This window comes from Mytilus californianus, unplaced genomic scaffold (assembly GCF_021869535.1).
Source record: "Mytilus californianus isolate M0D057914Y unplaced genomic scaffold, xbMytCali1.0.p SCAF_4, whole genome shotgun sequence".
Lineage (NCBI taxonomy): Eukaryota > Metazoa > Mollusca > Bivalvia > Mytilida > Mytilidae > Mytilus > Mytilus californianus.
The window spans coordinates 66903920-66916308 of NW_026262690.1; positions in this window are offsets into that span (position 1 = coordinate 66903920).

The following is a 12389-nucleotide window of genomic DNA, read 5'->3' on the forward strand; positions in this document are numbered from 1 at the left end:
GCTTCTGTCCAAGTTTGGTACAAATCCAGGATAGTTTAAGAAAGTTATTAAATTTTTTAAAACTTTAACCACAGATTGAATGTAATGTTAACTGGCAGAAAAACTAAGTCCATTTATAAGTAAAATACGGAAAAACAGGATTTTTTTTCAGAATTTACTTCTGGATATTATCTTATGATCATAAACAAGCTTCTGTCCAAGTTTGGTAGAAATCCAGGATAGTTTAAGAAAGTTATTAGCAGGCTTGACAAAAACAAAGACGAGCATTTAATAAAGCTAACAAAACTGGGAAACAAACCACAAAGTTAAATATAAAAAGATTAAAGCAACAACACAAAGAGAGAACAGGAAGGCCCAAAGTAAATATATGGAAGCAGTCATAAGTCCACCACTTGATGAAAAACCAAAATCCTTTTGGTAATATATAAAAGGGAAAAAGATTGAAACATCAGGAGTCTCACCTTTGAGAGGTAAAGATGGACTACTTTATAGTGACACACAAACACAATCAAATGTTTTAAATGAGCAATTTAAAAGTGCATTTACTAAAGAAGATAAATCTTCAATGCCGCATAAGCCAAAAAGCCCCTACCCCACCATGCCATTTATATAACCATTAATATTAATGGCATAACTAAACTCCTAAAAAATATAAACCCCCATAAAGCTAGTAGACCTGATAATATCCCTGCTATTTTCCTTAATAAACTCTCGGATGCAATTCTTTCAGATTTTTCTAAAGCTTTCGATAAGGTCCCCCATGAAAGATTAATAACAAAACTTAATTATTGTGGTAAATGGAAAAATAATTTACTTTGGATAAAAAAAAATTGTCAAACAGCATCAGCAAGTCCTGCTAAACGGTGTTCAATCTTCCCAATTAGTTGTTGATTCTGGTGTTCCTCAGGGCACAGTATTACGCCCAACTTTATTTTTGTTATTCATAAATGACCTACCTGAGCATGTCTCCTGTAAGGTTCGTCTTTTTTGCTGACGACTGTTTACTTTATAAAACATCAAATAATATAAATGAGTCTCAAGCACTCCAAAAAGATCTATCAAACCTTGAAAACTGGGAATCTGAATGGCAGATGAAATTTAATCCTGAAAAATGCTATGTCATAAATATTTCTAAAAAGTCAAAACCTAACTTATTTCAATATAAATTACATTATCATGTACTTGAATCTGTCAAGAACAGCAAGTACCTAAGTGTTACAATAAGCACCGATCTTGGGGTCCCATATTAATAATATAACTTCAAAGGGAAATAAAACTCTAGGATTTTTACGTAGAAACATGAAAAACTGCACACTTAAGGTTAAAAACCTTACGTACACATCACTTGTGCGCCCGATCATCGAGTACTCCTCACCAGTTTGTGATCCCTACAAACAAAACCAAATTAACCAAATTGAGCAGATTCAGCGTAAAGCAGCAATATATGTGTTTAATGAGTACAATGATAGATCACCATGCAGGAGCTGTCACTGGTATGATAAACAAACTTAAATGGGAAAACTTACAATCCCGCAGAACAAAAAACAAAGCTTGTTTTGATTTATAACATTAATGGGGGGTTGGTTGAAGTCACTAATCAGTGACGTCCTGACACAATCGGACAGGCGTACTAGAGGACAACATAAGTTTAGGCATATACATACAAGTAAAGACTATTATTTTAAGTCTTCTTTTTTCCCAAGCACTATTGCAGTTTGGAATGATCTCCCGGAGGCAATTTGCATGTCACCCTCCCTAGAATCCTTCAAAGGTGGTATCTCCACCTTAACATTTGGAGGATCCTGTCTGGCTAATTAACTATTGTATTTAAGCCACTGTACATAATGTGAATATGTCTATCATTAAGCTACAACTAATTTTTATTTTAATTGTAATTGGACTGTGGCAAATATTTTATTTTATATTACAATTTTCGACCTCCATTTAAATGTACATAGCGCCAGTTCCGGGACACTCCGGCACCGGAGTCTTTCCCGTAATCGGAAGAAGATTAGCATTCAAATCATATTTTTTAACTCAGCCCCCGTTTTCCGATCACTCATGGCCGGACTGTAAAGAAGCAGATGTATAGAATCACATAGAATCATGTGCAAAACAGTGTAGCCGAGACCATTGATTGGCGCGCTAAAATATCCCATTGACTGGGTCAGATTAGGTGAACGTTCGTCTGTAACGCCCACAACTCACGACGTATTTATTATAGACATTTAAACTGTGGGGTCACCAAAGGGTCTCAACGCCTAAATAAAATAATTCGAAAAACTAATCAGGAATAACCTTTGTGTTTTGATTTATGTTGAATACTTAAACGTTCTTTACTTGTGTTTTTGTTATGTTTTGATAATGAATTTTTATGATATCGGACGTTCTTTCAGCAAAAAAGGATTTAACTGGCTTTAAAAGTTACAATGGATGTGTTGATTATTATCTTTTTTTCGGACGTCAAAGCGATTTAACAATTGCGGTTGTCCAATTATGTCATCTTTAAACTTTTATCTGGTCAAAATATTATTTTAGAACGAATGCATGATCAACTTTAAAAAGTGTGCAAACACAAAACATATCGACAAAATATACTTCTTTCCTGTCTTTTTCGTACTTGCAAGTTATTAGACAGTAAAAAGGCTATTTGGATCAAGCCTTGTGAAATTTGCATTTACGTTTTTGAATAGGTAAAATGTATAGTTTGGTGATCTTTTCTGCTAACTACTATACTTGTGAAAAACCCTTGGCAACAGAAACATATTCAGCTTTTTTTTTTAATCGACCCAATTTACATAGTAATGAACGACTTCGTACATTTTATGATCGCAAATAAAATATGTATATAATATACTGTGCACTGTAGTTCGTATATATACTGAGACCCTTTGGCAACCCCATAGTTTAAATGTTTGTAATAAATACGTCGTGAGTTGTGGGCGTTACAGACGAACGTTCACCTAATCTGACCCAGTCAATGGGATATTTTAGCGCGCCAATGAATGGTCTCGGCTACACTGTTTTGCACATGATTCTATATATACCTAAAGAGTTGATTTGCTGTTAAAAGTTTTACACATTTGTATTGCAAAGAACTCACTATAAAGACAGGCATGCATGTACTATTGGCAATGACAGTCTATCTCTAAAGGAATGCCACAATTAGTGTTTGCTTACAAACTTAACGTCCAGTGACAAATATTTGAAGTAAGTGTATATATCTTATAGATAGCAAATGAAAAAAGAATTAGCTGTCCGCAAAATATTACCATGTTCTTTTACAGAAAGGTCACGGTCTTTTGATATCAAAACTTCCGAAAATTCACACTGAACTGTACAAGGCATAACGGACCTAGCTTTTCATTATTTAGGACACTTACTATCCAAAAGCTTTGACACAAAAATATACCTGTTGAACTGTTCTTATACATGCACATCCAAATTTTAACATATATATTTTTTTTCAATGTGAAGACATATAAAAAAGAAGATGTGGTATGATTGCCAATGAGACAACTCTCCACAAGAGACCAAATGACACAGAAATTAACAACTATAGGTCACCGTACGGCCTTCAACAGTGAGCAAAGCTCATACCGCACAGTCAGCTATAAAAGGCCCCGAAATGACAATGTAAAACAATTCAAACGAGAAAACTAACGGCCTAATTTATGTACAAAAAATGAACGAAAAACAAATATGTAACACATAAACAAACGACAACCACTGAATTATAGGCTCCTGACTTGGGACAGGCACATACATAAAGAATGTGGCGGGGTTAAACATGTGAGCGGGATCCCAACCCTCCCCCTAACCTGGGACAGTGGTGTAACAGTACAACAAAAGAACGAACTATAAAAATCAGTTGAAAGAGGCTTAACTCATCAGATGGATAAAAATACAAATACTACAAATACAAGTGGACGTGGCCGGGTACTTGTACATCCAAACAACAAAAAGACACTAAGTACAGATCTGAGAGTTCTCGCAGTTACTGACAGCTAGTTCAAAGCCACTAACAACTAATAAAAAAAATCATGCATCTAAGACTAAATTATCAATCCGTACACATCCAACATCCAATGGATTTAGTGTAAAGACGTCATAAACAGTCAGAGAAAAACATGACCTTGTGCAATGCCAAGATACAGGTATCGACAGATTGTAGATCCATGAATGTGTATATGTATATGACAATAATATTTAGTGTTGACCTTCAGATGTCTTTTTTCGTCATTTATTCATTTAACGTTATTCATATATCACGTCTGTGTTTATTAATACTAGTAATCTCGGGATAACAATAACAAATCTCTTCAATTCAATATCAGCTACTCAGTGTGGCAATACAAGGTTTAAATAAATGGAGAATGTGTTTATAGGTCAAAGATGCCCCCGCTTGTAAATATGCTGCCACAAACAGATGCAGGATTCACGTTATTAAGAACGTTTTTTGTGATTATAAGCATTGTGTATAAGTTTCATAACATTTGGTTGAGGCAAACTAAAGTTAGAGAACCGAAACGACAGATTTAGCAATTTTTCCATTTATAAAGGGGCTTAACTCAAGAACAGTAAAAGTGACGCCATCCAATTTCAGACTTGATCTGTGTTTTGTGGTAATAAGCATTGTGTATAAGTTTTATAACATTTGGTTAAGGCAAATTAAAGTTAGAGAACGGAAACGAAAAATTCAGCAATTTTTATGTTTATAAAGGGGCATAACTCATGAACGGTAAAAGTGATGCCACCCAATTTCGAAGTTGATCTGTGTTTTGTGGTAATAAGCACTGTGTATAAATAAGGGCAACAGTAGTATACCGGTGTTAAAAAGTCATAAATCGATTGAGAGATAACAAATCCGGGTTACAAACCAAAACCGAGGGAAACACATCAACTATAAGAGGAAAACAAAGGAACAACAGGAACACCGAAGTGCAACAAAAACAAACGCCAACACACATAGAAACGAACTATTTGATAACAACTACCATATTCCTGACTTGGTACAGGACATTTTAAGAAAAAATGGTGGGTTGAACCTGGTTTCATGGCATGCCAAACCTCCCGCTTTATGACAATGTTAAACAAGAAATGATTGTAACAGGATGCTGTTACGAAGTCTCCCAAACGAAGCTCCCATAATTCGCCATTCCCAGGGTCGCCTGACATCACAAAGTCCAGTGAAAATTGGTTTGGTCCTGTATAGTTATATGCATTAGTGATGCCTGGGTACTGACCCTGTATATCATTCAAATCTTCTTGACATGATGAATAGGACTATATATGGTTTAGAGGTGGGGATCTCGACCATTTACAAGATATTAGATCATTGGGGGTGGGGGGCCCCTGGGGACTGACCCTATATATCTTTCGAATCTTTATGACATGACGAAGCGGAATATATATGGTTTAGGGGTGGGGATCTCAACCATTTACAAGATATTAGAACTTTCTCAAATGGCAGGGGGTAGGGGTGATCCCTGGGGACTGACCTTATTTATCATTCAAATATTCTTGACATGACGAATAGGAATATATATGGTTTAGGGGTGGGGATCTCAACCATTTACAAGATATTAGATCATAGGGGGTGGGGGGACCCCTGGGGACTGACCCTATATATCATTCGATTCTTTGTGACATGACGAACAGGAATATATATGGTTTAGGGGAGGGGATCCAAACCATTTACAAGATATTAGAACTTTCTCAAATGGCAGGGGGTGGGGATGACTCCTAAGGACTAATATTTTATTTTATTTGATGTGCTGTATCATGACAAACCAGAATATATATGGTTTAGGGGTGGGGATCTCGACCATTTACAAGATATAAGAACTTTCTCAAATGGCAGGGGGTGTGATGACCCCTGGGGACTAATCCTTTATTTCATTTGATGGACTGTATCATGACAAACAAGAATATATATGGTTTAGGGGTGGGGATCTCGACAACTTACAAGATATTAGAACTTTTTCAATTGACAGGGGTTGGGGTGACCCCTGGGGACTTACCCTTTATTTCATTTGATGTGCTTTATCATGACAAACCAGAATATATATGGTTTAGGGGTGGGGATCTTGACCACTTACAAGATATTAGAACTTTCTCAAATGGCAGGGGGTCGGGATGACCCCTGAGAACTAACCCTGTATATCATTCAAACCATCTTCGCATGACAAAACAGAATATATATGGTTTAGGGGATGAGATCTTGACCACTTACAAGATATTAGAACTTTCTTAAATAGCAGGGGGTGGGGGTGACCCCTGGGGACTTACCCTGTATTTCATTTGATGTGTTTTATCATGACAAACCAGAATATATATGGTTTAGGGATGGGGATCTTGACCACTTAGATATTACAACTTTCTCAAGAGGCAGGGGGTGGGGATAACCTCTGAGGACTAACCTTTTGTTTCATTTAATGTGCTTTGTCATTTAGAACATTTTCAATTAAAAAGATTGTGTCTATCACAAACGGTTTTTCAATTTATAATCATTTGAAAATTTTTAAAAATAAAATCCCATAGGGTTCTATAGTAAAACCCTCTTTTCTTTTTGCCCCTCAAAGTACCCCTTTACAAACCCCATTGCACAAACAAAACCCTGATCGCACCATTAGACATGTTAGTCTAACATATTGTAGAACCCTAAGTTAATCTGACAAGCGGTTTTGGAGAACGGGTGCGGACAAGTTCAAATTTAAAAGCGGCGGAAGAGGAAGAAGAAGAAGAATATTAAGAACTGAGCAAAACCAATAAGTCTTCCCAAACTAACTTCGTTTGGGAGACATAAAAATATCGCTAAAACACTACGTGACAGAAATACAACACAAAGACACGCAAGAACATTCATAACAGAGAAACGCAAAAACAAATAATATAATAGTCGACACAACATGCAAACCACAGAACAACAACGAACATATTCCATCAACGAAAAACACCACAGGATATCAAAAACAGTGACGCGCTTACGTAACTAAAATGCAATCTCGAACTTTATACAATTATTTTCACAATATTCGTCCAAAGAATTTTCATGACAATGATGGTATGAAAAGGCAATTTTATAATTATTTGGACTACAAACGATGAGACATAACAGATTATCCAACCGATACCATAACAGAAACGTCAAAATAAATCCATTAATGTTGGATGTACAAAACACCGAGACACGCCGCACAGCAATGCAAATTCACATTTAGTATAACAGTCATATTCGGGAATATGACAATGATGGTATTAAAAGGCAATTTTATAATTATTTGGACAACAAACGATACGGCATAACACATTATTCAAAGAAACCATAACAAAAACATCAAAAATAAATACATGAATGTTGGATGTACAAAATACCGAGACACGTCGTATAGCAATGTAAATTCACCGTCGGTATAACAGTCATGTTCGGGAACAGGTCACGTTTGGTATTAGCAGACAGACGACGTCTAGATGTTAAACCACAATCTAAGACGTGGTAAAAGCGTCATTAGTTAGTTAGACACAGACACATCGTATAGATCAACCAATTCATGATGGTGTCCATAAAATTTACGGAGTGTCATTTTTAATCTTTCCTCCTCATAACTCTGTTGGAGCAGTTTCTGCGTAAGGAGCACACTCCTGTATATGAAGTCAGTATAGTGTGAACATGCACGAGCATAACGTATCAATTAAGATATGTACACACCATACGACGGAGCAGAGGGTATGTTACTGCAGAGAGATGGGAAATTGATAATTGGGAAGATGAAATCATCCCGTTTGTCATAGATTTAGTGTGAAGTCGTTCATCTGTGTCAATATTGAGGAAAAGATCAAGGTATGAAACAGTCCTTCTTGTATCAGTAGTATCCTTAATTTCAAGTTCGCTGGGATATATGAGATGCATGTTCTGACTGAAATATGGGTTATTCAGTCATAGGACATCATCAATATATCTGAAAGTAAAATTAAACAACTTTGCAAGGTGCTTTTTCTTTTTGTCTTTTAGAAGGTTTTGAATGAATTCTGCTTCATACGAGTACAAAAACAAGTTGGCCAGAAGGGGTGCACAATTAGTACCCATTGGAATACCGACTGTCTGTATAAGTTTTATAACATTTGGTTGAGGCAAACTAAAGTTAGAGAACGGAAACCAATTTCGGGACGGACGGACGGAAATGGTAACACTTTATGCCCCGACGCCTAGCAGCGGGGGCATAAAAATAGTGAAGAGAATGCATGTGGAGCAGGATCTGCTTACCCTTCCAGAGCACCTGAGATCACCCCAAGTGTTTGGTGGGGTTCGTGTTGCTCAGTCTTTAGTTTTCTATGTTGTGTTTTGTGTACTATTGTTTGTCTGTTGGTCTTTTTCTTTTTTAGCCATGGCTCTACCAGTTTATTTTCGACTTATGAGTTTGAATGTTGCTTTGGTATCTTTCGCCTGTCTTTGAGGTATTTTTCACATTTCCACAAAAAAATTAAACAATTTTAAAGCGTTCGATATACATACGCCAGCATTATGATAACCTAGTATGCACATATTCTTTTTGACACTCAAAAAGATTTATACATCGGTACCACATAAATCCTTGTTATTCACAAGTATGTTGACCAGGGATTCGTTAATTAATTTTTTCTTCAGTAAAATATAGGCAAGCATTGCATTTTTATTTCATATCATATTAAAATGTATTCGTCATGATATGCATGTCACTCAATCTCAAACCATTTCTTGTATACCTCTAATACAGTTGTTAAAACGTCTCTTTTAAAAAAAACAAGCAAATCTATAATTTCGTTGTTTATTGTAATACACTGCATGTATCTTGATTCTGTGCTCAACATTTCTAAACTTTCACTTTATTAGAGACAACTCATCTTTAAAATCACATCTTACTGACCTCCGAATTTTTTACATCATAAACAAGGTTGTCAGTTATGATGAATTAATGTATTTTTTTTTCTTTACATTGTAATTTTCTTCAAGTTTATTGTTTGAGAAAACTTAGAATGCATGTCAATAGATCAGTGCTGTCTGTTTTTGCGTAGGATTTGTTATATTCACGAAGACATTTAATTAATTTTGGTATTTTGTCTCTGACAAGTAAAATCACTATTTTAAAATATAATTATTAATCCGTGTTTGATTTCATAGATAATGACCTGTTAATAAACCTTTCACTATTTGATATTTTACATTTAAAGTTATCTTCAATTTCATCTTTTTTTATTAATTTCCTTTCTCAAGATCCAAACAGCTAAGGAACATGGATTTTATTGCTTTTCTCCACCTTGCAGTCACAGTGAGGCCTTCAACACGGAGTGAAAAAAGCTTACGCATCAAGTCATGTTTTAAACGATCATTAGCACCGACTTCAACGGAATTCCTGGCTAGACGGAGTGAAAAAAACTTACGCATCAAGGCATGTTTTAGACGATCCTTAGCACCGACTTTAACGGAATTCCTGGCTAGATGCCGATAACCCTACATCTTTGCGTTGGAGACTTGTGCAGATGCGGGGTAAAACAGCAGATAACAGACAACAACAGTAAAAGAACAAACAAAAAGCCATTATTACATGCGAGGCAATTTTACTAAGATCTATAGATTATCATAATTATTCAAGATCTAGTGAATACATTTTTATACCAAATATAATTGGGCAACATGTATTATAAGTACCCTGCCACGTCCACTCTGTGTTTTTGTTATATGTATTTCTGATTGTATCTGATTTTTACATCGCGATGACCGTGAGGTCATATCGATGTATTGCTATCGCCTAAATATCCATTATGCATATTAGTTTTGGGTTTTCAACCGATCTATAAAAATTATAGATCCGCGGTTACTTATCTAGTGCAAAATAACATTACTTATCGCTTGTTTCAAATTCATTTTTTTCAATGGATACTCCTATAAATATTTTTATTAAAACACAAATCAATAATATGAAAATGTGTTGTCGTTAGTTATATATATATAAAAGTAAAAAATCATTGATGATATAAATGCACACGTACCGAAAAATTGTGTTAAAGCTTACGGAAGAATATCTCAAGAACGTTTTGCGACACTCCCGGCAAGGACCGATAACTCTGTTATTGTTTTGCGGGAAAATATGAATGGCTTCTCATATCCAATCTTTTAGAAAAATCGATTTTTTTACAGAAGAGTGTCCACCATGCACTTGCACTGCACTATAATTAGAATAGTAGAATAGAATGATATATAAATAGATGAAAATTATATATACATGCAACCGTAATATTAATATAATGTATAACAACAAACCAGACGTGTATACTCTGACACTATTATCATATTAGTATAATAGTCCCAGGTATACTGATTTGTATCACTACAATATAATAGTTATTACGGTGCGGTTGAATTTCCTGTCATTTATTCATCATCCATGCACGAACTTGTATCAGAAAAAAATATATCTCTGTAAATTAACCTCAGTTTGAGGTATAGAGATGTGATCTATTTCTGTGACATGTGCTTTTGACCATCCACAAGAACCTGCGGTCATCCGATGTTCAGTACTTCAGTACTTTGACTATAGTTTGTTCTTATGTTGTACTGTTACACCACTGTCCCAGGTTAGGGGAGGGTTGGGCGCCCGCTAACATGTTTAACCCCGCCACATTCTGTATGTGCCTGTCCCAAGTCAGGAGCCTGTAATTCAGTGCTTGTAGTTTGTTTCTGTGTATCATATTTGTTTTTCGTTTATTATTTTGAACATAAATTAGGCCGTTAGTTTTCTCGTTTGAATTGTTTGCCAAATGATTTAAAGCAAAACAAATATTTTAAATCTTATAAATCTGATGTTAAAGATTTTCCGTCAGAAGAATGCAAAGAGTTTAAAACCATTTTTGTTTATTGAATATTCTAATCAATGTCACCGTCAATTATTTTTAGCATAGTCATTATAAAACCTACCAAGTAATGATTTCTTATAACCATATTTTAATATTTTTTAACAATGTAACATAAATGACGTCATAAATGGACCCCCGATTGGAAATAAGCCGTTACGGTAATGCTTTCATAGCCAATCTGGATCGGTGCTTTGCTTTTGTGCCAAAATAGTACATTCCATTTGCGCCAATAATACAGGCAAATAGTATGAATAATAGATCTATATTGAAAAAAAAAGACTTAAAATAATTATGTTACAACATAGTTTTGATACCATAATATAACATATTCATCATAAATTACATTCATCAATAAACCAAAATGAAAACATTAAACGCTGATTAGTTTTTTTTTAATGCTGAGATTCATGGTACTTTTTGCTTGTCTAAATCGTGGTTGGCTGTATCATTTCATGGTTTTGCTGTCCATATCTGTGGTGATTCTGGCTAGTTTGCACTTTGCAACTTTGTTTGAGTACATCTATTCCATTTGTCTGCGTTTTTCAATACGTTAGATATCCTTCATGTGAGGTCTTACAAATTCACAGACGCATTTCCTCCTATATTTGTCTCCGAATTAACCATATATCAATTTTGTCACATTGAACATGTGAAAACAATACATTCTTTACCTTTAAGTACCCAACGAGGGATGGGGATACTCTACAACATTTCTTATATATACGAGACTCGTATTCAAGATACAACTTCTATTTTATTAAAACGCGCTGTATATTTTACCTGTATATTGGCGCAAAAGCAGTATTTATTTTTGGCGCAAATGAAATTCAACCCTGTGGCGCAAATGAAATACCGCATTTTAAAAAATTAACGCAAATGCAATGCGCTCATCCAGAATAGCTATCAACAATTGTTAAAATATTTTGTGATTTTAGTTTGTTTATAACATGTCTGATATTGTTGTATATTATTTTTGTAATGTTCCATGTTGATATTTGATCAACTAAATCTATCTATCAATCTAAGAAATTAAACAAATACTGTCATGATTTGCCCGACAACAAATGTCGTTTTAATTGGATATACAAATAGTGCTTGCATATTGTTTAATTCATCTGTGAATTTTGTACTGATTAATATCTGATTCCTTGATAAAAAAAAATCTGAATTATTATTGTCTGGTGGATTTTGCATCTCCACTCAGCAAGAGAGAAAAAAACCAGACAACTTCAAGATGATTTGACCATGGAAGTAAAAGTCAATATAATATTTCCATGGTCATACGTATTGCATTACAAAGATATATAGATTGTTATGAGTCTACTTATAGTGTGAAGAGACGACAAAACATTAGAAAGAATGTGTTGTCACCATTATTCCCATTGAATAAGCCAACATATATTTAAACTTCCCGTGGTTTCGAACATACCAGTTTATTTTTATTGACCATTTATTGTAAGTAAACAATTTACCTGTGTATATGTCCGTATCATTCG